Source organism: Schistocerca piceifrons, chromosome 6, assembly GCF_021461385.2.
Source record: "Schistocerca piceifrons isolate TAMUIC-IGC-003096 chromosome 6, iqSchPice1.1, whole genome shotgun sequence".
In the NCBI taxonomy this organism is placed as follows: Eukaryota; Metazoa; Arthropoda; class Insecta; order Orthoptera; family Acrididae; genus Schistocerca; species Schistocerca piceifrons.
The window spans coordinates 178,633,331-178,657,951 of NC_060143.1; positions in this window are offsets into that span (position 1 = coordinate 178,633,331).

The window sequence follows — 24,621 nt, forward strand, 5'->3', positions numbered from 1 at the left end:
AAGCAGCAGTGCAGAAAACTAAAAGGGAAATAGCACCACTACAGCTCGGGGCCCTGTGCACGCTACGGCACATATTCACTTAGTGTAGTGAATCCCCTGAGGACCTAAATAGCCGCACCTAAATTCCAGTTTGTGACTTAGTGGCGTATTTGGTGGAAGTGCGTACATAAATTGATCCAACCATGAACTTGGATGTATGTCATTCTTAGAATTGCGAAAGATCTTAAATTTCCGAACAGTTAAAAAGTGTTTATAGTCAAAGTTTTCGCCTCGAGGCGACAAAGACCTACCGCGTCTGTCCCAGTCCGAATGTCGTTTATTGTCAAGTTTGCGCGCCTGGCCCTCTCTTGTTGCATCTCGTAAATGAAATAAATAATTTTCTTCAAAACCCGCTGCTATTTGTGATTCTAAATTTCTTCTACTGTCTTTTCCTACGATTTCGCTTTCAATTTGTTTGATTTGCTTTCGTAACGCCTCAAATTCCCTTTTAACGCGTTCATTAAATTTTCCCTGATTTTCAACATGTTTATTTATGTTCTGGTGCTCTTCGGTTTCTGCAAATGGCAAAGGAGCTGTATCATCTGAATCTCTGTCCCCATTTAAACTAAGACTTGTCAATTAATCTGAAATCTCCTCAACTCTTTCCTATAAGTCACCTATTTGTTCATTCCGTTTATTCACGTCTGCCGTAAGTGTCGCGACACGGGTATCAGTATTGACACATTTAGTAGTTAACTGTTCATATTGTTGTGTTAGGTTATTTATTCTTTCACTTGGTACGGATTCCTCGATTCTTTCAAATATTTCTTCCTTATCGTGTGCACGTCGTAAATTTAACTCTGAAAATTTTTGTACTATCGTGCGATATCTTTCTTCCTGTTCCTTTTGTCTAATTTCTATTGAAATTAATCTATTGTTGTGAGCATTCAAAACCGGTTGTACTTCTTCTCTAATTTCTTTCTTTAATTCATCTTTCATGTTTTTAAAACATGCCCCTATTCGTGAGTCTAACCGTGTTTCCATTGTATCCATCTCGGTTTTAATTGTTCCTATTTGTGAGTCTAACTGTGTTGCCAATGTTCCCATAGCAGTTTCTAACCGTGTTGCCAAAGCTCCCATCTCTGTTTTTAATTCAGATCCTAACTGTGATCCCAAATTTAATGTTGCACTCATCAACTGCTCCATATTAACTGGTTCGAAATTCTTTTCACCCCTAACATTTCCCGCAAAACCAACTTCTTTCGTCATAGCTGTAAAGCTATCTGTGTTCGATACTATTCCAGAATCTTCTGTCGTTAATATTGTATTCTGAAAATTTTTTTATTGTGTAAAATTTTGAACTGCTTCCGAACTATTTTCCCGACTTATTAAATTGTTTTCTACTTCATTATTCATCATACTGTTCTCCTGTGTTGGCGAGTTCGCCATGTTAACATTTTCGTCATTCTCCCTAGCCATCATTTTTGCCTTTTTCATCGATCGCGTGATCATTTACAAAACATACAAAACTCGTCACTATACGAAAATTACACACAATATGACACTTTACCACCAACAATACCATTCACACAAAATGCTTCCCGACAAACACGATTAACGAACAATTGAAACCTTCATAAGTGCACAAAATTGCCAAACCCCTATACAAGACATCAAAAATTCAATTCTGCAAAAATACCATTAGAAGAATGACAAGACAACTACAAAATCTACACACGCAATATAGACTACAATTACTAAACTACAAATTACTACAACAATACTACTGTCTGCTATTTTTACTATCAAAAGAATTCCAAGGGACGATTCGAAGCAGCGACCGCCACGTAAATGGGGGCTTAATTAAATAAAATGCAAATAATTTTAGTAGCTGTATGTCCGGTTACGAAGTCTCGTAACCGGTTGGCCCTGAGTAGTATTAGTACGCAATCTGACTGCATAGAATAACAATAAGGAATGAAAGGAAATTTCCGTTAACACAATTGATTAATTAAGTCCCCAGCAACTATAAAAGCTACGAAACAACAAAGCACAATTGTAACTGTTCTGTATGTGAAAGTATGATTCAACGTACACATCTGACACGGTTGTTCCTCTATACGACAAGATATTTTAAACACCATTTACAATGAAGTAATTAAAAAACCAGAAATACTATAATTGCATATAGAAACCAGAATTACAGTCTAATACATCAACACAAGCCAGATGCTTCGTTGACTGAACCTGTGATCAAGAGGCATTATTATTTAGGAAATTTGAAATAAAGAATTTTTTGTTACCTTCATATATATTGACGAAAAATACACTGTGATCATTGCATCATCCCCAATCAAACACCATCTGCTGTTTCGTCCAACAGAACAACTGCACATGACATGCTCACAACTAGTACTGCTATCGACATCCTCTCAGCAAGCACTGCCCACGGCAACCTCTAAACTACTACTGCCCCAGTGGGGGCGGCTGAATAATACTCTTTGGCGCAATCTCTGGCGCTGTGACTCAGTGTAGCCACCTTTCAAGATAATTAAAAAAAAAACACTGACTTCAGCGAAATATGTCGCAGTAGAAATAAGAAAAGATTGTGGTTTCACAAGGCGGAACCTATCCAGAAACAAAGTAGCAATTACACTTCATTTATTGAAAGGAAAGAAATTCTGATTTATTTCCGATGGTGAAGTGTGGTGCAGTCCTGTGAGGCGTTAGCTAAGCAGTGCTGCGTAGTCTGTAAAATGGCCAGCGAAGGAAATGTTTATGTGGGCCCGCTGTTTGATGGGGACGGTGAAGAAGCGGATTAGATCATTTAAATCAAAACCCCTTGGATTGTTAAATTCAACGAATTTAATTAACTTTTTTCTTTTTTAAATCATCAGTCTTCTGACTTGATGCGGCCCGCCACGGATACCTCACCTCAGGGTAGCACTTGCAAACTACATCATCAATTATTAGCTGGATGTATTCCAGCCTCTGTCTTCCTCTACAGTTCCTGCCCTCTACAACTCACTCTGGTACCATGGACGTCATTCCCTGTTGCCTTAATACGTGTCTGTCATCCTATCCCATCTCCTTGTCAGTGCTTTCTACATATTTCTGTCCTCTTCGATTATGTGCAGAACCTGGTCATTCCTTACCTTATCAGTCCACCAAATTTTCAGCATTCGTCAGTAGAGTCTCAAATCCATCGATCCTCCACTCTTCTGGTTTTCCCACAGCCTATGTTTCACTACCATACAATGTTGTGCTCCAAACTTACATTCTCAGAAATTTCTTCCCGAAATTAACGTTTGTGTTTGACACTACTAGACTTGTCCTGGCCAGGAATGCCCCTTATGCCAGTGCTAGTGTGCGTTGGATGTCCACCTTACTCCGTCCGCCATTGGTTATTTTGCTGCCTAGGTAGCAGAATTCCTTACCTTCATCTATTTCGTGACCATCAGTTCCGATGATAAGTTTCTCACTGTTCTCATTTCTCCTACTTCTCATTACTTTCTTCTTTCATCGATTTACTCTCAATCCATATTCTGATTTCATTAAGCTGTTTATTCCATTCAGCAGATCTTGTAAACCAATTTCACGTTCACTCTGGATAGCAAATGTGAACAGCGAATCGTATCATTGATATCCTTTCCCCTTGAATTTTATTTACACTTCTGAACTTTTATTTTATTCTCCCCATTGCTTCTTCGCTGTATAGATTTAACAGTAGGGATGAAAGACTAAATCCCTGTCCTACACTCTTTTTAACCCGAGCACTTGGTTCTTGGTCGTCCACTCTTATTATTCCCTCTTGGTTCTTGCACATATTGTGTATTACCTGTTCCTCCCTATAGCTTATGCCTATTTTTCTCAGAATTTCAAACATCTTGCACAATTTTACACTGCCAACGCTTTTTCCAGATCGACAAATTCCATGAATGTGTCATGACTTTTCTTTAGTCTTGCTTCCATTGTTACCTCAATGTGAGAATTGCCTTTCTCGTGCCTTTACCTTTCCTAAAACCAAACTGACTGTCATCTAACACATCCTCAACTTTCTTTTCCATTCTTCTATACATTATTCTTGTTAGCAACTTGATTTCATGAGCTGTTAAATTGATTGTGCGATTATTTTCGCACTTGTCAGCTCTTGCAGTTTTCGGAATTGTGTAGATGGTATTTTTCCGAAAGTCAGATGGCATGTCGCCAGACTCATGCATTCTACACACCAGAATCAAAAGTCGTTTTGTTCCCACTTCCACTAATGATTTTAAAAATTCTGATGGAATGTTATCTATCCATTCTGCCTTACTTGATATTAAGTCCTCCAAAGTTCTGTTAAATTCTGATTCTATTGCTGGATCCCCTATCGCTTCTCAATAGACTACTGTTTCTTTTTCTACCGCATCAGACAAATTTTTCTAACTATAGAGACTTTCAATTTACTCTTTCCATCTATCCTCTTTCTTCAGTCCGGAACCACGCGGCTGCTACTTTCGCAAGTCCGAATCCTGCCTCGGGCATGGATGTGTGGCTGCCCTTAGGTTATTTAGATTTAAGTAAGTCTAGGGGACTGATGACATCAGATGTTAAGTCCCATAGTGCTTAGAGCCATTTGAACCATTTATCCTCTCTCTCCTCTGCATTTCACAGTGTAATTCCCATTGCACTATTAATGCTGCCACCCTTGCCTTTAATTGCTGTTTTGATTTTCCTATATATTGTGTCAGTCCTTGCGAGAGTCATTTCTTTTTTGATTTCTTCAGATTTTTCATACTACCATATCGTCTTAGCTTCTCTACACTTCTATTTATTTCATTTCTCAGCGACTTGTATTTCTGTATTCGTGAATTTCTCTCAATATTTTTCTACTCTCTTCTTTCATCGATCAACTGAAGTAATTCTTTTGTTACCCATGGTTTCTTCGATGTTTCGTTCTTAGTGCCTCCGTTTTTCTTTCCAACTTCTATGATTGCCCATTTTAGATATGTCTATTCCCCTTCAACTGTACAGCCTACTGATCTATTCCTTATTGCTGTATCGATAGCCTTAGAGACCTTCTAACGTATCTCATCATTCTTTTGTGCTCCGGTATCCCATTTTTTGCGTGATGATTCTCCCTGACTAATCTCTTGAACTTTAACATACTCTTCATCGCTACTATATTGTGATCTGGGTCTACATCTGCTGCCGGCCGGTGTGGCCGAGCGGTTCTAGGCGCTACAGTCTGGAACCGCGCGACCGCTACGGTCGCGGGTTCGAATCCGCCTCGGGCATGGATGTGTGTGATGTCCTTAGGTTAGTTCGGTTTAAGTAGTTCTCAGTTCTAGGGGACTGATGACCTCAGAAGTTAAGTCCCATAGTGCTCCCAGGTAGGCCTCCCGATCCACAGTCTGATTTCTGAATCTCTGTCTGACCGTGTCTCGTATCACCCGGCCTTTTCCAAGTACACCTCCTCCTCTTGTGATTCTTGAAAAGAGTATTACCATTATCAGCTGAAATTTGTTACAGAATTTAATTAGCCTTTCTTCTCTCTCATTCGTTGTCTCAAGCCCATATTCTCCTGTAACCTTTCCTTCTACTCCTTTCCCTTCACCTATCTTCCAGTCTCCCATGGGTGTTAGATTGTCATCTCGTTATACGTACTCTATTACTCATTCAATATCCTCATACACTCTCTCTGTGTCTTAATCTTCAGCTTGTGACGTCAGCATGTATACCTGAACTATCGTGTCAGTGTTGGCTTGCTGTAGATTCTGATAAGAACAACCCTCTCACTGAACCGTTCACAGTAACAAACTCTCTCCATACCATCCTATTCATAACGAATTCTACTCCCGTTATACCATTTTCTGATGCTTTCTATATTACGCTATATTCATCTGACCAGAAATCCTGGTGTTTTCTCCATTTCACTTCACTGACCAATTACCATATCTAGATTGAGCCTTTACGTTTCCCTTCGCAGATTTTTCTCGTTTCCCTACCACGTTCAAGTTACTGACATTCCACGCCCCCTTATAATTATCCTTTCGTTGGCTATTCAGTTTTTTTCTCACGGTCACCCCCTCTCTGCAGTCCCCTCTCGGAGATCCGATTGGGGGACTATTCCAGAATCTTTTGCCATTGGAGAGGTCATCGTGACACTTTCTCAATTACAAATAACGTGTCTTGTGGTTACACGTTATTTGTCTTTAAGGCAGTGATTTTCATTGCCTTCTGCGTCCTCATGCCGTTGATCATTGCTGATTGTTCTATATTTAGAGTCAGTTCCCATCCCAAGGACAAGAGCGTGCCCTGAATCTGTGTCCGCTCCTCCACCCTCTTTGACAAAGCCGTTGGCAGAATGAAGGTGACGTCTTATGCTGGAAGACTTTGGCCGACAATGCTGATTATTGATCAGAATTTTAGCGGTGGCAGGCTTCGATCTTCGGACTGAGGACGTTACGATTGGTAATGAAAGATGCTATCCTTAGACTACCCACTAAGTAAAATTGTAAGAACGGAGATGTGTCAGTTATGTGTATCTAAGAGGAAATACAAGTTACGAGAAGAATAGTGACTGGAAAGAGATGTGCGAGAGCCAGCCAGGGAAGGTAAATGGAGCAGCCAACAGCTGGTTTGGTAGCAATGATGACGGCGGGATGGCGGGCAATATGACTCCAGGTAGTTGTGGCAAACGCCAGACGCGAGAAAGCGTCGATGATAGATAAAAGAATTGGTTTCATAGCACACAGAATCAGTACCTACCGTGAGTTGGGCGTGAGTGAGGAGGTGGATTTGTGCCCACTATGATAAAGCGATTTCCTGTGCGTATGTATCATGTGACTGTACAATGGTCAGTATATCGATGAAAATGACACACGATTGGAATCAACATCTCATTCAGTAGGTACTATGTACACAGGGCAGAGTGGCCAGATGAGGCAATAGAATTCTTGATTTTATATCGACTTAATTTTTGGTTTGATTACAAACAGTACTACCGATCCGCTTGCGGCTATCTTTCTAATTAATTTTAAGGCGCCTTACGAGAATGCGTATCAATCGGAAAGATTGCGAATGGAGAGAGCTTCCTTTTTGGTAGCGTGAAGAGTGAGACTTAATGAGCATTCCTTCAAATGACAACTTCATTCTGGGACAACTCGAGACACGATAATCAGGACCTGGCCTACACAGGCCCTTGGGGCTGATCCGGTGCTGTAATGTCTTCAGTCTACTCCATGTTGTTCTCACCCTCTTTCAGGCCCTTGGGACTGATCCGGTGCTGTAATGTCTTCAGTCTGCTCCATGTTGTTCTCACCCACTTCACAGTTCCTGCTGGATTTCATTAAGTTCGATGATTTTTCTCATGACCGTTGGGTTTGGGTGCCACCTTCGTAATGTGAAGCATTACAGCTTACAACATGGGCGGCGAACTCCTGGCCTTCGCCAGCAGACCCCAGGGCCACTCCTTTCGACTTTGCAACTGGCAACAGATGTGAATCCGCCACACGCCGGTCGATAGCATGGATAAATGACGAGACAGAAGCCGAAGGCACACGACGTCGCAGATCGCTGCCCGACCACAACCAACTCTGCACTGCAGACGGCAGGCTACACTCTGGTGAGATCTGACTCAGTAACCAGCTCCTCAGAGAACACGAGTGCCTTACCTCTATCCGAGTTCCCTGAGACTAGGTGTTCGATGAAGTTTACTTTTTGTGGTTGTTTCAATAAACTGTTTTGATCTTACCATCTGTGTTCACGTCACAGTCATTCCAATAATTTGCACACATCCAGTGATTAGGAACCGGCTGGTCCCGGCGGAGGTTCGAGTCCTCCCTCGGACATGGGTGTGTGTGTTTGCCCTTAGGATAATTTAGGCTAAGTAGTGTGTAAGATTAGGGACTGATGACCTTAGCAGTTAAGTCCCATAAGATCTCACACACATCTGAACATTTTGATTAGGAACTTTGGGTTTGCTTGATTATGACAAATTATGGGGCCCACCAAACAAGGTATCAATTCCCTTTCTCCCTGTTTCATTCACAACATTTAAGTGTCCACCATCGGACTCGATATCAGATCAAAGATCACATTTTTGGCGTCCCAACATTAGGTCTTGACTACGTACTATACGGAAATATCGTTCTTCGGCTATGTGGGGCACGGCACATTGTCAACTACCCAACTCCTTGAAGTTTAGTAGGCCACGGTAATTATATTGTTGCACACATTGACACCCATGGATGGTGAGTTTGTGTGTGTGTGTGTGTGTGTGCGTGTGTGTGTGTGTGTGTGTGTGTGTGTGTGTGTGTGTGTGTTGACCAAATACAGTATAATCTGAGGTATAAGCTGTCACTCTCGTTCAGCCAACGGTTTTGTCAAGCAGGGCGGAGGAGTCGCCAGAATTCCAGGGCACTTCCTTGTCCTTGGGGTGGGAAATCGCCCATAACGGGAGGTAGAATCAGAAATGATCAACGTCCTGAGGATGAGGAAGGCAATGGAAACCGCTGCAATAAAGACACATATCACAATTAAGTAGTACTGAAGTGTCGGCAGAAGTTTAAGAGACCAATGAGGAAGAATCAGTGCACAAGGAAGTGGGATGCTAAAGGATGAAAGATAAGTTTGACGTTCTCTGAGGCCATAGGTACCGCGATAGTGAATAGCTCAGTAGGCATTTCAGCTGAAGAGGAATGGACTAAAGAGAAATCACAGAAGTTGGAGAAAGAGAGAGAGGTATAAGGAAGGTAACTGCGAAGAAACCATGGTTGACAGAAGGAATGCTTCAGTTAATCGACAAAAGAAAAACGTACAAAAATGTTCAGAGAAATGCAGGAATACAGAAATAAAAGTCACTTAGGAGTGAAATAAACAAGAATTGGATGGAAATTGCTACATGATAAATGTGAAGAAATCGAAAAATAAATGATTGTCGGAAGGACTGACTCAGCATATAGAAAAGTCAAAACAAGGTACGGTGTAATTAAAAGGAAAGGCGACAACATTAAGAGTGAAATGGAAATTGCACTGCTAAATGTACAGGAGAGAGGGGATAGGTGAAAAAAGTGCATTGGGGCCTCTATGAGGGGTAAGACTTTCTGATGACGTGATAGAAGAAGAAACAAGAATCGACAGGAAGGGGATAGGGGATCCAGTATTAAAATCATAATTTAAAAGAGCTTTGGAAAACGTAAAACCAAAACCGGCAAAAGGGATCGATAGCATTAGATCGGAATTTCTGTAATCATTATAGTAATTTCCAACAAAATGACTATCCTCGTTGGTGCATAGAATGTATGAGACTGGCCGTATACCATCTGCCTTTCGGAAAATTGTTCCGAAGACTGCAGTAGCTGAGAAGTGTGAGAATTATATATCGGACAATAAGCTTAAGAACTCGTGAATCCAAGCTGCTGGCAAAATAATATACAGAAAAATGGAAAAGAGATTGAAGATGTGGTGGATGAAAACCAGTTTGGCTTTAGGAAAGTACAGGCATCAGAGAGGGAATTCTGACTTTGCGCTTGATAATGGAAGCAAGACTAATGAAAAACCAAGGCAGGTTCTTAGGATTTGTGGACATGGAAAAAATGTTCGACAATGTTCAGTGGTGGAAGATGTTTATAATTCCGTGTGAAATTTGTGTAAGCTATAGGAAAGACGGATAATATACGGCATGTACAACAGCCGAGAGGAAATAATAAGAGTGCAAGGCCAAGAACGAAGTGCTCGGAATTAAAACGGTGTAAGACATGGATCTTGTCTTTGGCCCCTGCTGCTCAGTCTATACTGGAAGAAGCAATCACGGAAATTAAAGGTTCAAGAGGAGGAATAAAATTCATTATGAGAGGATATCAACGTTAAGATTCGCTGATGACATTGTTATCCATAGTGAAAGCGAAGAAGAATGTAATGAAGACTCTACTGAGTACACCATATCGATTCAGAGTAAATCGAAGAAAGATGAATTTAATTAGAAGTAGTAGAAACGAGTATAACGAGAAACTTAACATAATAATTGTTGATCACAAAGCAGACGAGTTTCAGGAATTCCGCTGCCTTTTTTTTTTTTTTTTTTCCTTGACAACAAGGTAACTCACGATGGACGACGGAAGGAGAACAAAACGAAATCCAGCGAAAGCTAAGATAAGTCTACTAGTACCAAATACAGATCTTAATTTGAGACAGAAATTTCGAAGAATGTACGTTTGGAGTACAGCATTGCATGGTGGTAAAACATGAACGGTAAAAAGACCGGAACAGATGATAATAGAAGATTCTAAGACTTGGTGCTACGGTCGAATGCTGACAATTGGGCGGACTGATAAGGTGAGGGACGAGGATGTTCTCCACAGAATCTCCAGGGAATGAAATATGTGGAAAACACTGACAAGAAGAAAGGACAGGATAAAAAAAGATCTGTTAAGTCATTGGGAGATAATTTCCATGTTACCTCATAGAGGCCCTCAGTGCACTGTTTTCACCCTTCCCCTCTGTCCACTACGTTTAGCAGTGCAATTCCCATTTCACTCTATGTTTTATCGCCTTTCCTTTTAATTCCACCGTACGTTGTTTTGACTTTTCTATATGCTTGGTCAGTCCTTCCAACAATCCTTTATTTTTCGATTTCTTCACATTTCTCATGCAGCCATTTCTCATTAAGTCATCGAGGAATAATTATCATGTTACCACAGGAGCTGTAGTGGCAAAAGCTGCCGAGGAAAGCAGAAACTGGAATACATCCAGCAAATAATTGAGGACGTAGGTTGTGCTACCCTGAGATGAAGAGGTCGGCCCTGAGGAGAAATTCGTCGCCGGCCGAGTGCTACCAGTCATAAAACTGATAACTGTAAAGAAAATTACGGTATATATTTCATCCATCGACTTATTGTTATGTTCTAATTTCCATGTGTCGTTAGTCGTTGTTGTTCTGGCGTGGTCACAAGCGCAGCAACGAAGATGCAGTACACAAGACCAGAGAAGACGGTGAAGAAACATCAGCCAATGGTGCGCGGAACTGGATCGCACCGCGACAAGAGCGACATCTGGAAAAAGTGATTATTAGCGTTGCTTCTGCTAGCCTCGGCCACTCAGATCGGTCCAGTCTGTAACGAACTTTAGTGCTACGCTATCAGATTCTCGTGATCCGTATCAAGTGCTTACTTGAACATTGTGATAGCAAGAACTTTACTGTTTTCGTGACGTCTCTCGCTAGCGACATTTGCTGTAATCGAAGTTTAAATATTGTCAATTTGGTTTCTAGAAATAAAACTACTAATCTTATTTGTTTGAATTGTTGTATAGCATTCCGAGAACGCTGCATCCATTAGGCATCCTAACAGCGACGGGTGGGGAAGACCCCCGACTGGCGACGAGGTGTTAGGGACAAACTACGGGCCCTCAGGCCGCGGACTGTCTTTTTTCCTTTTTTTTTTTTTTTTTTTTTGCTGGCGCTTTAATTATCTCTTGTCTTGACTTTGCACAGGAGCATATTGCTTCAGCATTTTCTTGTCGTTTTTGCTAATAAGTGTTTTCAGGTGGGCGTTGCGGAACATTTCTTTGGTTTTGTCACTATTTTTGTCTTTTTGTTGCCTTTGTGTCTTCCAATATGCCCACCAATCCTGTCCCGCCCCCTGCTCCAGCAACGCATCCGCAATCATTAGATGGTACACACCAAATGCAGATGTTTCGGTTTGAGACATAACAGATATCTACCCTGCACAACACGCTGCAGCAGCTACTGGCCAAAGCTTCGCACCAGCAGGAATAAGCACCGCTTACTACAGTTGCTGTACCACCTTTTTGACAGTTTAGTAAACAAGACGAGAAATGGCTCGAGTGGTTGTCTCAGTCTGACGCCCACGTCATCGCCCACAATGTGTCAGGTACTGTGAAACTTCCCTATCTCCCATAAACGATAGGAAGAGCAGTGTTCTGCCTCATTCAAGAACATTTTCTTAACGCCACTCCGAGTGAACTGTCCTACGGACAAGCAGTAACATCACTAACAAACTATTGTGAGGAAGAAGTGTATGTGGTAGCAGATAGGTATCAATTCTGTAATTGCTAAAATAGGTCAGAACAAACGTATCGCGAGTGGGTAACAGATTTGCAGCGAATGACAAGGAAATGCAAATTCACATGTGCTTGTGGTGCTTTATAATCAGATGTTATGTTGCGTGATGCGATCGTGCACAATGTATCTGACGTCAAAATCGGAGACCATATTTTGAAACAATCCGATCCATCATTTCTGCATGTAGTGCAAATATTAGATCAGTACGATTCCGGTGCCTTGTCAGCTGATACATTTGAGCAGCCAGCTATATGTTGGTTTGAGTCCCTTAGTTGTGATCGCCCAATTCCGCACCGGTGGCTTGCGCTAGCCAAGCCGAGTAAAGAACGTTCCACATCACGTCAGCAGTTCGCGGCTACACAGGCGAACAGAATTAAATCTTGCCCTGACTGTTATTCACGGCACAAACGCCAAGACTGCCCCTCCCGACAAGCTCACAATTGCGCTATTGGTAGGAAAGGAGAGTGCAATCCGTATATTTGCAACGGAACAAACATAAGAATTTGGCCCACTCACACAAATCTACTCATCAGTGATACATCAGTCAAATAAACATTTTGTCCATTTTCTTATTTGTGGGAAACGTGTGAAATTTGAGTTGGACATGGGTGCCTCTATCACGTTCCTAAATCGTCACACAAATGACATGTTAGGATCCCCACGCCTGTCTAAAACTAGCATGCAACTAACGGCTTACAATGGACAAGACATTCCCGTTCTCAGACATGTACATCGCCAGCTATGTATCACTCGCATACGCGAACAGTGACTATTACAGTGATACATTCACGCTAGTGTGAGAACATATTTGGATTTGACTATTTTGATTTGTTTGGCTTTAACATTCAGGACAATGTGTTGTCAGTATTTACATTCAGTCCAAACGATAGTGCATCTACCTTCCTAAATGAATTCCCATAACTCTTTCATGGAGGTTTAGGCAAAGCTAACAATTTTGTTGCACATATTGCGCTGAAGGACATTGCTCAGTCGAAATTTTGCCGGGCCAGAACTGCCCCCATAACATTACGCGATAAAATCGCAGCTGAACTTAAATAATTGCAAGATAATGGAGCTATTGCGCCCATTTCAGCTAGTCAATGGTCAAGTCCGCAGGTTTTGTTCCCCAAATCTTAGGTCGCACTCGCCTCTGTGTTGACTTTAAGTTTACAGTCAACCCACAAACTGTCATTAATACTTTTCCATTGCCACGGCCAGAGGATTACATGGGCAAATTTGGCGCTGGATGCTAGTTTTGAAAAACTGATTTGCGCATTTGCGTATCTGCGTATAGCGCCCGATGAAGAGTCTCAAAAAGTGTGTGTAGTAAATTCTCATTTGGACTTGTTCAGATGTTTGCGTTTGCTTTTTGGCAGTGCTTCCGCACCCACCATTTTCCAAGGGTATGTGGAACAGCTGACTGCACAAGTGCCAAACTGTTAAAACTATTTGGAAAATAGTGTTGTAGCAGGTCCTACACCTGAAACCCAAATTGTAGATTAATGTACTTTGTTTCGTATGTTATCTGATGCAGGGCTAATGTACAGACTGGACAAGTGTGATTTTTTTAAAGCCTGAATTGCAGTATCTTGGTCATGTCATAAACAGTCAGGATGTACATCCTCTGCGCCAGTTCCTGGCAATATCAAAGAATTGCAGTCGGTTTTATTAAAAAGAAGTATTGTATTCGGTTTATACCAAATACTGCACAAATCGCAGCTCCATTGCTTCGCTTGCGTCGCAAGAATGTCCCCTTTGTTTGGACAGATGAGTGCCAAGTAGCATTTCAAGAAGTTTAAAATGCATTACTCAGTGGTCGATACTTAGTTCCCTTTGATCCTGAAAAAACAGTGGTATCGCAAGTTAACGCTTCCTATTACGGAATCGGAGCAGTGCTTTCGGACACAACTGTTGTTAAAGACAGGCCTATTGCGTTCGCTTCAAAAGTGTTGTACAAAGCTCAATGTAGCTATCCACAAATCGAAAAAGAGGCTTTGGCTATTCTGTATGATGTCACCAAATTTCGCCACTATTTATGTGGCAGGCAATTCTGCTTGGTAACGGATCATAAGTCTTTGCAGTCCTTGTTTCATCTGAATAAACGAGTTCCTGTACGAACTGCCCAAAAATTGCAACGATGGGCTTTGTTGTTGTCTCAATACAGTACGAGATTGTGTATCGACCGACAGCTCAACATGGTAATGCGGACGCACTTTCACGTCTTCCAATTGGCCCTGATAAAGACTTTAACGCTTCTGCGGCATCTTGTTGTCACTTCGATGCTTAGAATTCTGAATTGCTTCAGTCTTTTCGGCTGAACTATAATAAAATTTCACAGGCCACGCAAGCTGATCCAGATTTTAAAGTTTTACTCCAGTACATTCGCACATCTTCACCTTGTTCCTGCATAGCATAAAGAACTCTCTAGTGCGTCGATACTTGCACGTCGGTATAGCCTCGCTGTACAGAAAAGTGTAATTCTTGTTCAAAATGACAGTGGACAGTCACATGCGTTGATCCCTAAAGCTTTGCAAAAAGAGTGTCGCAGTTACTTCATCAAGGATACTGGGGGATTGTTAGCGCGTCGACACTGTACTTGGCAGGGAATGGACGCCCAAATAGAACACATGACATCGCAGTGTCACGCATGTGCGAAAAATCAGTCCGCTCGGCCACAAAAATTGTTTGCTTGGCCTATGTCGTAATCGCCATTGCAACGGGTGCACATAGACTTTATGGTACCCTTTTGGAACACTCGCTGGCTAAAATTGACTCATATAACAAGTTTCGTTTTGCTGTGCCAATGAACTCGACAACGTCACCTAGCACAATTCAGGTGTTGTCATATATTTTTCGCCTAGAAAGTTTATCTGAAGTAATAGTGTCAGACAACGGACCTCAGTTCACTTTCCATGAGTTTGAAACATTTTGTCAACGCAATGGCGTATGGCATCTAACTAGTAAATCGTTACATCCAGTCAAACGGCGAAGCGGAACGGTTTGTCAGAACATTCAAGCAGCAGTTGGCCAAACTTCGCTCCGCATACACCAGAGATCAGGCACTGCAACTGTTGCTCGCCTTATATTGTTCGCACTCCAGATGTGGATCATAGCCGGCGGAGTTGCTTCACGGCCGCCGCCATCGCACACTGCTCCAACTGTTCCACCCTCCGCAGCATCCGGTGCCGAAGGAAGGCCGCAAGTATCGCTTCGCGCCGCATCATATTGTTTTTATACAGGGGTTTTAGCGGCAGCAGACGATCGCGAGATCGTCCGTCGACTTGGCGTTTTCAGGTCCAGATGGATGGCAGCGCCGCCATCAAAATCAACTTCGCCTCTCACACGTACACGATAATTTATCTGTCTCTCTTCCCCCAGATTCACGGGTCAAGGGGGCAGTGCGGCCACGGCAGCTGCCAGAGGGTGTCCTCACGACACCGCGGGACGACCTCATGGAGTCTTCGCCTTCTCCGCCTCTTCTCGTCCTACCGACGGAGCTGGACCCGCCCACACCGCAGCAGTTGCCGCCTTCTTCACCTGGTTCATGGCAGCAGGAGGTGGACTCGTACCCCTCTGGTCGTTTTCCGGGGGAAGTTTCCTCCACAGTGCAGGCCGGATGGTGACGTATGGCCGGAAGTTGGACGGCCCCTGGAGCCACAGCTTTCGGCCCATCAGAGCGTCGATGCTCCTGGATCCCCCGCCGGTCGCACTCCACACTCCACGACGGTCCGTCACTGTGGAGGGGGAGGAATGTTCTGGTGTAACCGCAGGAGGCGGAGCGAAGGTGCATTACGCATGACCAGAAAAGGCGTGGAGGAAACATCGGCCAATGGTGCGCGGAACTGGACCGCACCGCGCCCAGAGCGTTGTTCCTGCTGGCCTCGGCGGCTCAGGTCGTCCCAGTCTGCAACTGACATTAATGCTGCGCTATCAGATTGTCGTGATCCGTATCAGGTGCTTACTTGGACATTGTGTACAGCAAGAACTTTACTATTTTCGTGTCACCTCTTGCTAGCGACAATTGGTGTAATCAAAGTTAAGTATTGTCAATTTGCTTTCTAGAAATAAAAGTACTAATGTTATTTGTTTGAATTGTTGTATAGCATTCCGAGAACGCTGCACCCTAGTAGCGACGGGTGAGAAAGACTCCAGTTGTCTTAATTTTGTCTGTGCGCCCGCAGTCACAAGTTTATTTAAACCAGCGCTGTGACCAGTGCTATGTGCTTCCTAATCCTGTGGCATATCTTCTTTGAATTTGATAAGAAATGTCTGAGAACAGTTAGTCAATATGCAGTCGGATAGATAGATTGAGGCCAGTTCGGAGGCTAGCAAAGCTCCATTGAGTGTTCTTCTACAAAATATGTCGAATTCATGTGTATTGGACTGGAAACTGTAATCGCAACGTTAAGGAACACCATAGAGCATTTGGCTGAGTTGCTCAGGGTAGGGATAAGACCACAGAGCAAAGAGAGGAAACGAGCAAGGAAAACCAGACTCAGATATATGAGAATAGTGTTTGAAACAAGGCAGTGCTACCGCAAGATTGATGGTCATATCCCAGAAGCGAAGCGTGGTTAATGACAGAAGCAACAACGACAATCACCGAGCGAGGTGGCGCAGTGGTTAGCACACTGCACTCGCATTCGGGAGGACGACGGTTCAATACCGCCTCCGGCCATCCTGATTTAGGTTTTCCACGATTTCCCTAAATCACTTCAGGCAACTGCCAGGATGGTTCCTTTAACAGGGCACGGCCGACTTCCTTCCCCATCCTTCCCTAATCCAATGAGACCGATGACCTCGCTGTTTGGTCTCTTCCCCCAAATCATTCCATTCCAAGAACGAAAATCAGCCAGAAGTAACCAACTGACTGAATGAGGTGCAAGTTGCGTGTTCGACAAGCTCAACGGCATGGAGGTGAATTTCAAATTGAAAATGATGGATGGAGATCTTCACCAGCGTCGACGGCAAAAGAATCACTCACTTTGGCATGTGGGGAATCCAAATAATAACAGGACGATAAACAAGCAAGGATATAAGTACTAAAACTTGAGTGTTGGCAGTTCGGTAGGTAAATAGCCCTTGGACACATGTTTCATCGCCGTATTGACCTACAATGTTTGCAGATCAAAGATCGATATTCCACTTCCCAGGTTTGGCCAAAAACTGAACTTACGCCCGTAAACGTATCCCAAAAACCTACATTCCTACGTGGCAAAAGAGTGGCCGAATGTAAAGCGGTACTTCTGGTACGTCAAACATTAGATCACGAGGAGACTGCCCGGTACTTTTATGATCAGAAAAATAGCACATGCTGCTACCACTGTACGAAATTCCTGGCTACGTACAGGAACCGAACTGCCCGGACGACTGCAGAAACGAAAGTTTATCAAGGGAAGTACCTCCTACATCCACAACAGCAGATGGCATCATATGCCGCGCGATTTGCTGTTGTGATAGGGATTTGGATAACAAAATGGCGGACGTGATGTGGTTTATCGCTTTGTATTCACATTTCTCCATACACGTGCAGCGTACTAATGAGAATGGAAGCAAAGGAGCATTTTCTGGAGATTTTAGTATTCCATGACGTGATAGAAGAACAGGCCGGCCAGGGTCGGACCCAGCACTGTGATGAACCGCATCAGCAGAGTAGGGAAGATAGGAGCTTTGACACCCATAGGAGACACTGTGGTTGACCTCTAGACCAATCGTGCTTGATCAGCGTCGAAATGAAGCGCCGCACCAGATACGCCTCGTTAATCGTGTCCGAGAATCACGAAACAAGAGATGTCGCAGCAACGAAACAAGTCAACCGCCCCTGGCGCTACCTAAGGCGGAAGTATAAGAGGCATATTGAAGGCAAGACCAAGGACAGTATTTCTCAAGGGACACATCCTTCAGCGCGGATAATCTCATACGCAAAACGCGGTGCTGGGGATCAAAAGCACATAAGATGTCTGCCTGGAGAGGCAGAAGTCCGGTATCCCCTCATCGATATATCTGGGGAAGGGATACATACGAGAAGATACATACGAAAGCTTGTGAGGAGACCGATCCTTAAGTGGGGTAGAACGTCAAACGGGCCGACTTGGAGCAGGAGAGGCATCACAGGGCATTAATTTCCACTGTCTATACTTTTACAAATAAATTCATAAAACTTTGTCGGCATCACCAGGAAGGATTCAGCATTGACACTCATTGCAGAGGAAGATCGAAAACATAACAAAACATTTTTTTTCGTGTGAAATTTCATCATTCTTTCACTTACTAATGGCTGCATTTGTTGCTATAGGAACACTTTTCTGCATAAGTTAGAAAGAATCTTCGATGAATTTTGTACAGCATACAATCCATACTTACAGGTGTACGAAACTCTAGAATTTATTTAATTTATGAAAAAACGAATGAGCTGTTATATTTTAAACTTCATGTTTAGAAAAAACACAAATTTTCTAGTTAAATACCTCAATTTTTACCACAGTTTTTAATAGATTTGTAAAATTCTAGAGTTTCATACACCTTTGAGTATGGTTTGTTTGCTGTGCAAAATTCATCGAAGAAAAGTGTACCTATAGCAAGAAATGCTGCCATTAGTAAGTGAAAAAAATGAAGAAATTTCGCATGTAAAAAAAATTATTTTGATATGTTTTCGAACTTCCACTGCTGTGAGTGTAAATTCTGAATCCTTCCTGGTCATGCTGACAAAGTTTTATGAATTTATTTGTAAAAGTATAGACAGTGGAATTTAAAATGTCCTGTGATGCCTCTCATGCTCCAAGACGGCCCGTTTGACGTCTAACCCCCCTTAAGTAACCGACGTCTCCATGACGTTATACAAAAAACTGGTGGAGAGTAGCAGAAAGTTAGCCGAGATTCTTGTTAAAGAAATCTCGCTTATACACTGGTTTAGGGCAACACTGAAACGCGCAGTGAGCGAGACTTAGTGTAGCTCAGTTGCTAACGAAGCGAATTTCTAGTTACCATGATCATTATTGGTGGGTTTTCGCTTGATGTTATTATCTTCAACGACAAATTGTCGGAAAGGGCCGTAGTAATGAAATTCAGCATGAGATCGTTGGATAATTTATTTCAGGATCCAATTTCATGGCGTGGAAACGGCAGCAGCGGTGAAAGAAATATTGTTGAGCCGTAGCGCTCAGTGCAAGGGGCACTTTCCTTCTACAAGAAGATCTTTGAGAGAATTTCCCGAGGTCGAGTAGAGAAACAACCTCGAGAGATCGGGGCCGGGGCGAGAAAGAGGAGACACATGCAGACGGCGCTCGAGAGATGAAGTCTGGAGGAGCACCGTACGCTCGGACTGGGTGTGGAGGCGGGCCCGTAGCCACTTGGAGGCTGCTGCCATTGTCGGCTGCGATTGTCTCTCGTGGAGGTGAAGGTGGAGCTGTGAGGTGGTGCTCTTGTGTCTATGGATGCCACTGTGTACGCTGCCCTATGAGACCAATTCCGGAGACTATAAACCGTGAACCTTGCTGCGCATCGGACCAATCTGAGTGTAATGAATGTTTGTAAAGTTGGGAGTAGGGTCACAATCTATTTGTGAATGTTTCTTGTGAATCGAGCATAAAGACTGGAACTATGTACGCTGGTTATAGGTCTCACTAGTGTAGTAGGCTCAAGTGTAGGTTCGCATGTGACTTTGTGGTACAGCTTGGTCAGCTGAGCTAGATCGGCTAGCCTGTTAGTAATCATAAGAGTAAACGCTCCTTTTGCCGTGTCGTGCTTGTTGTAATTACGTACACTCAACCTTATTACTGCAGACGCGCAGTAACTTGGTACATTCAAGTTTCATTCTTGTCAGATAATAGAGTTTAACTTCGTGTCACTGTTCATATGCCTAGCGGCCATTGAAGCAATATAAGCTATCTGTGTGGCCTATTACTACTCCTAAATAATGTCATAAACAAACTTAGTCTGTTTTAGTGCCCTTCTCCTCGAGGCCTGTAATTTGTAGTCTTTCCCTCGATGTTGTAAATCAAACAATTCAAGTTGCTTGTGGCGATCCAAATGACAGGAGCCGATGAACAGTTGATGGAGGAAGGAAACTGCCCAATGTAGTAGCCGTATTTATAATATTGCTGTGAGAAAGGAGAACAGGCCGGTGCCTTGCCCTTGGATTATTTTGGACTAATTACGAACATAACAGTCGAATTAAAGTTATTACGTTTAAAGGTTTTTTAAAGTGCCTCGCTTAATTTGCTTGCCACTTGGCAACTGTACTGTATTTAAGTGTGTGCCTAGCAGTAATTTCTCACATTCTGTGTGAGTGCACGAAACTCATTTAATCCCGTTTTCATCTCTGTAATTTATTACTATGCTGTTACTGAATGTTGGCTTTACGATTTTAGCCAGTTGTGGGTCTCGAGAAATGATCGCTTCACATATGAGGTGACTAACTGTCTTATTTGTGTTGGTATTCTTGATGATATAAATTTAATCAATCTGTTTTTTACTGTCAGTATTTGTTAGCCTTACATTTTGGCACGAATTTTGGAAGTTGCTAGTAGTTCAAGATGTTGATTGCCCCAATAGCTGCTAGATATGTGAAGCAAACATCTTACTTGCAATTTCATTATTCTGGATATTGTCTTTGGATTTATTAATGCTATTTATGATACAAGGTGTTTAAAAAATGTTTACCCTTTTGAAGGAGATCATTATTTTTTGTCTTTTGTTTGAGATCATTATTTTTAATGTATCTGAGAATTTTGAAAGTGAGTGCAATCTGAAGAAAAGAAATTGTCTTAAACATTTCATTATCATAAATATATGCAACTATTTAGGGTTGCTGTATCAAATTAAGCTCCCCAATTGTAAAATAAATTTTCTGTTAAGAATTTTTAACTGTGAATGGTGGTGCTATTGTGTTACACTTGTATTCCCCCTTCACACGACACCCCTGGTGCTGACCTTTAACATCCCCCTGGTAAAACCCTTTCTAATTGTCAAGTGCGAAGACAATAAGGAAGTTTGTAAAGGTTCACTACAGAAGCAAAGTGATTATTTAATAGAATGGACAGGAGTCCAAGACAACGCAATCATTTTGTCGAGAGGACGTTATTGTGGTATCATACATTGATACCACGCTCACCGGCGTCTCACAATTGCCAAATAAAACCCACGTTTCCGACAGGCACTGATAGTAGTCGTGCAGGGAACAGGTGGATCCAATGATGCGCACGCACTGCGCCACAATTCCAGTGGCTCTGAGAACGTTCGCCCTCAGCCGGCGCGATATAAGATGGGCCGTGGCAGCTACAAGGGCCAGCCTCAATCGCAGTTTTGACAGTCTTCGGCCTTAGTCAGCCTTTCACATTTCGCTCATGCGTTAGTAGTGGGAGCCACAAACTGCATGATGATCTTCAATTTGCTTCTTGTAATAGCTGCACTTTATTCCTATTTGTGTTTCTGTAAAGTTTATTCGCAACACTTGGAGAAAGCTACAAGTGAGACTTCTGTTTACTGTATTTAAGTGTTCGCTAATCATTTCTGCTCGTATGCAGCTTCACTACGAAGACAGCTGCTGCATCACTCCGCGCCCACCTCTCTTTACCGCCGTGTATGAAGTAGCAAACAACGCTGCGCACGTGCTATAATGGTTCAGATGGCTCCGAGCACTATGGGACTTAACTGCTGAGGTCATCAGTCCCCTAGAACTTAGAACTACTTAAACCTAATTAACCTAAAGACATCACACACATCCATGCCCGAGGCGGGAGTCGAACCTGCGACCGTAGCGGTCGCGCGGTTCCCGACTGAAGCGCCTAGAACCACTCGGCCACAACGGCCGGCGCACGTGCTATACCCGCAGGAATCTGACGAACCTGTTGTGACTGTCGAGGGCCTATAACAAGTGCTAATATGATCTAAAAGAACCGGCACAGTTGATTCGTATGCTCTTGTGACACTTCGTGCTTTCTGTGCTGGAATGGAGCTACTGTGAAGTGAGACACATGCCAGTTTACAACTGAGACCGCCACACATCCTTGCGTGTGAGAACCCGTTGATAAGCGCACTTACGTGATTCCGAATACCAGAGACAAAACCCTACGATGTCTGTTCATACCACATGGAGTGAAATGGGCACCGGTGAGAGTTATAAAGCAAAAAGACTGCGCTATCAGCGAATGGTCGGATCCGGCTGCAGTACTGAATATTTTGATTCCAGAAAGGAATAGGCTCCTTGCCAATGATGTTGTTGTTAGTGAACAATTACTGTCTTCTGTTTACGCCTCACATTCGACTGTTAATGTGCCTTTATTTTGCTGCTTGATATTTCGTATGCATAATAATAGTTAGTGAGTACAGAGTGGGTGCTGTGCTCAAAATAGTGTACCTGCGTGCAAACGACCCGTACACGTCAAGTCAGCCACACGGCAAGCGTCTGCGTAAGCTTTACGCTGACGTACCTCTAATGCTTTATTTTCCATTTTAATTACGGGGATGTACTGCCTTGTTTGCCTGGATTGCGGCTGAATGTTAATTTAACAACGTACATTTGCCTTTGTTCACATGGGTGACGAATGTCTCCTACGCACAATAGCTCTGTAAGCTTCTCGTAGCGTGTAGAAACCCGTGACCCCATGGCACAATCGAGGATGGAAGCAACAAGTGGTTTTACAGTAAGTCATTTAGTAAACTTGATCCACAAGTATGTAAGCTATTGTTGTTGCAGTGGTCTTCTGTCACCCACCGTTTTCAAGCAGCTTTCTAAGATGCTCTATCTGTGCAGTCTCTACATCTTCAGACTGTGATTGCTGTGTTCGGATGAGGGCTGAGTTGGCATCCCTTCGCTCACAGCTGCAGGCGGCGCTGACTTGGGTCGCGCAGCTTGAGGCTGTTGCCAATGGGCACCACTGTGGGTAGCCGGACTTGGGTATCACGGGGATGTCAAACTCGTCCCGTCTGTCCCCAGATCGGTCTGCCGCTGTGGTTTCCCCGGTTGCTGACCGCAGTGGGGCTGAGCCCTCGCCTGTGGTTGACTGGGAGGCCGTTCCAAGGCGTGGCAGGCAGCGAAAGACGTCCCCAGAGGCTGATCAGAAAGCCTCCCCGGTGCGTCTGACAAACAGGTTTCAGGTACTGTCTCTGGCTGAGCCAGATGCAACTGCCTGCCCTGTTTCAGAGGATGATTCTCAGCCCTCAAGGTCCGGGCAATCGCAGAGGGTGGGCCTATTGTTAGTTGGGAGCTCCAATGTTAGGCGCGTAATGGGGCCCCTTAGGTATATGGCGGCTAAGGAGGCGAAGAAATCCAGTGTGCACTCCGTGTGCATTCCGGGTGGAGTCATTCCTGATGTGGAAAGGGTCCTTCCGGATGCCATGAAGAGCACAGGGTGCAGCCAGCTGCAGGTGGTGGCAGATGTCGGCACTAATGACGTGTGTCGCTTTGGATCTGAGGAAATTCTCTCTGGATTCCATAGGCTATCTGATTTGGTGAAGGCTGCTGGTCTTGCTTACGAGATGAAGGCAGAGCTCACCATCTGCAGCATCGTTGACAGAACCGACTGCGGACCTTTGGTGCAGAGCTGGGTGGAGGGTCTGAATCAGAGGCTCAGACGGTTTTGCGGCCGTGTTGGCTGCAGATGACTTGCGCCATAGGATGGTGGGATTTCGGGTTCCGCTCAATAGGCCAGGAGTTCACTACACTCAGCTGGCGGCTACACGGGTAGCGGAGGCTGTGTGGCGTGGACTGGGTGGTTTTTTAGGTTAGAAGGCCTCGGGAAAGTACGGGGTGGGCTGCAATCTCAAAGGGTGCATGGCAAATACAGGACGTGCTCGGATCAAGGAACAGTCGGAATTGTAGTTGTAAATTGTTGTAGTTGTGCTGGGAAAGTCCCTGAGCTTCAAGCGCTAATAGAAAGCACAGAAGCTGAAATCGTTATTGGTACAGAAAGCTGGCTAAAGCCTGAAATAAGTTCTGTATAAATTTTTACGAAGTCTCAGATGGTGTTCAGGAAAGATAGATTAGGCAGAATTGGTGGTGGAGTGTTTGTGTCTGTCAGTAGTGGTTTATCTTCTAGTGAAGTCGAAGTAGATACTCCGTGCGAATTGGTATGGGTGAAGGTTACACTTAACAGCCGAACTAAGTTAATAATTGGCTCCTTCTACCGACCCCCAGACTCCGATGATATAGTTGCAGAACAGTTCAGAAAAAAATTGAGTCTCGTAACAAATAAATACCCCACTCATATGGTTATAGTTGGTGGCGACTTCAACCTTCCCTCGATATGTTGGCAAAAATACTTGTTCAAAACCGGTGGTAGGCAGAAAACATCTTCCGAGATTGTTCTAAATGCTTTCTCCGAAAATTATTCCGAGCAGTTTCGCGAATTGTAAATGGTTGCGAAAACACACTTGACCTCTTAGCCACAAACAATCCTGAGCTAGTAAAGAGTGAAACACGTATGTAACGTAGCAGCGATGGCGAGGCATTGCAGCGTCTCTGACCAGAGAGTATGCGCTTGACCGCGCGAGTGTTACGAGCAGTACTCTGTCAGTAGTTGTTGCGAGCAGTAGCTCTGTTCAGTTGTGGGCAGTACAGTAGTAGTCGTCATGTAGAG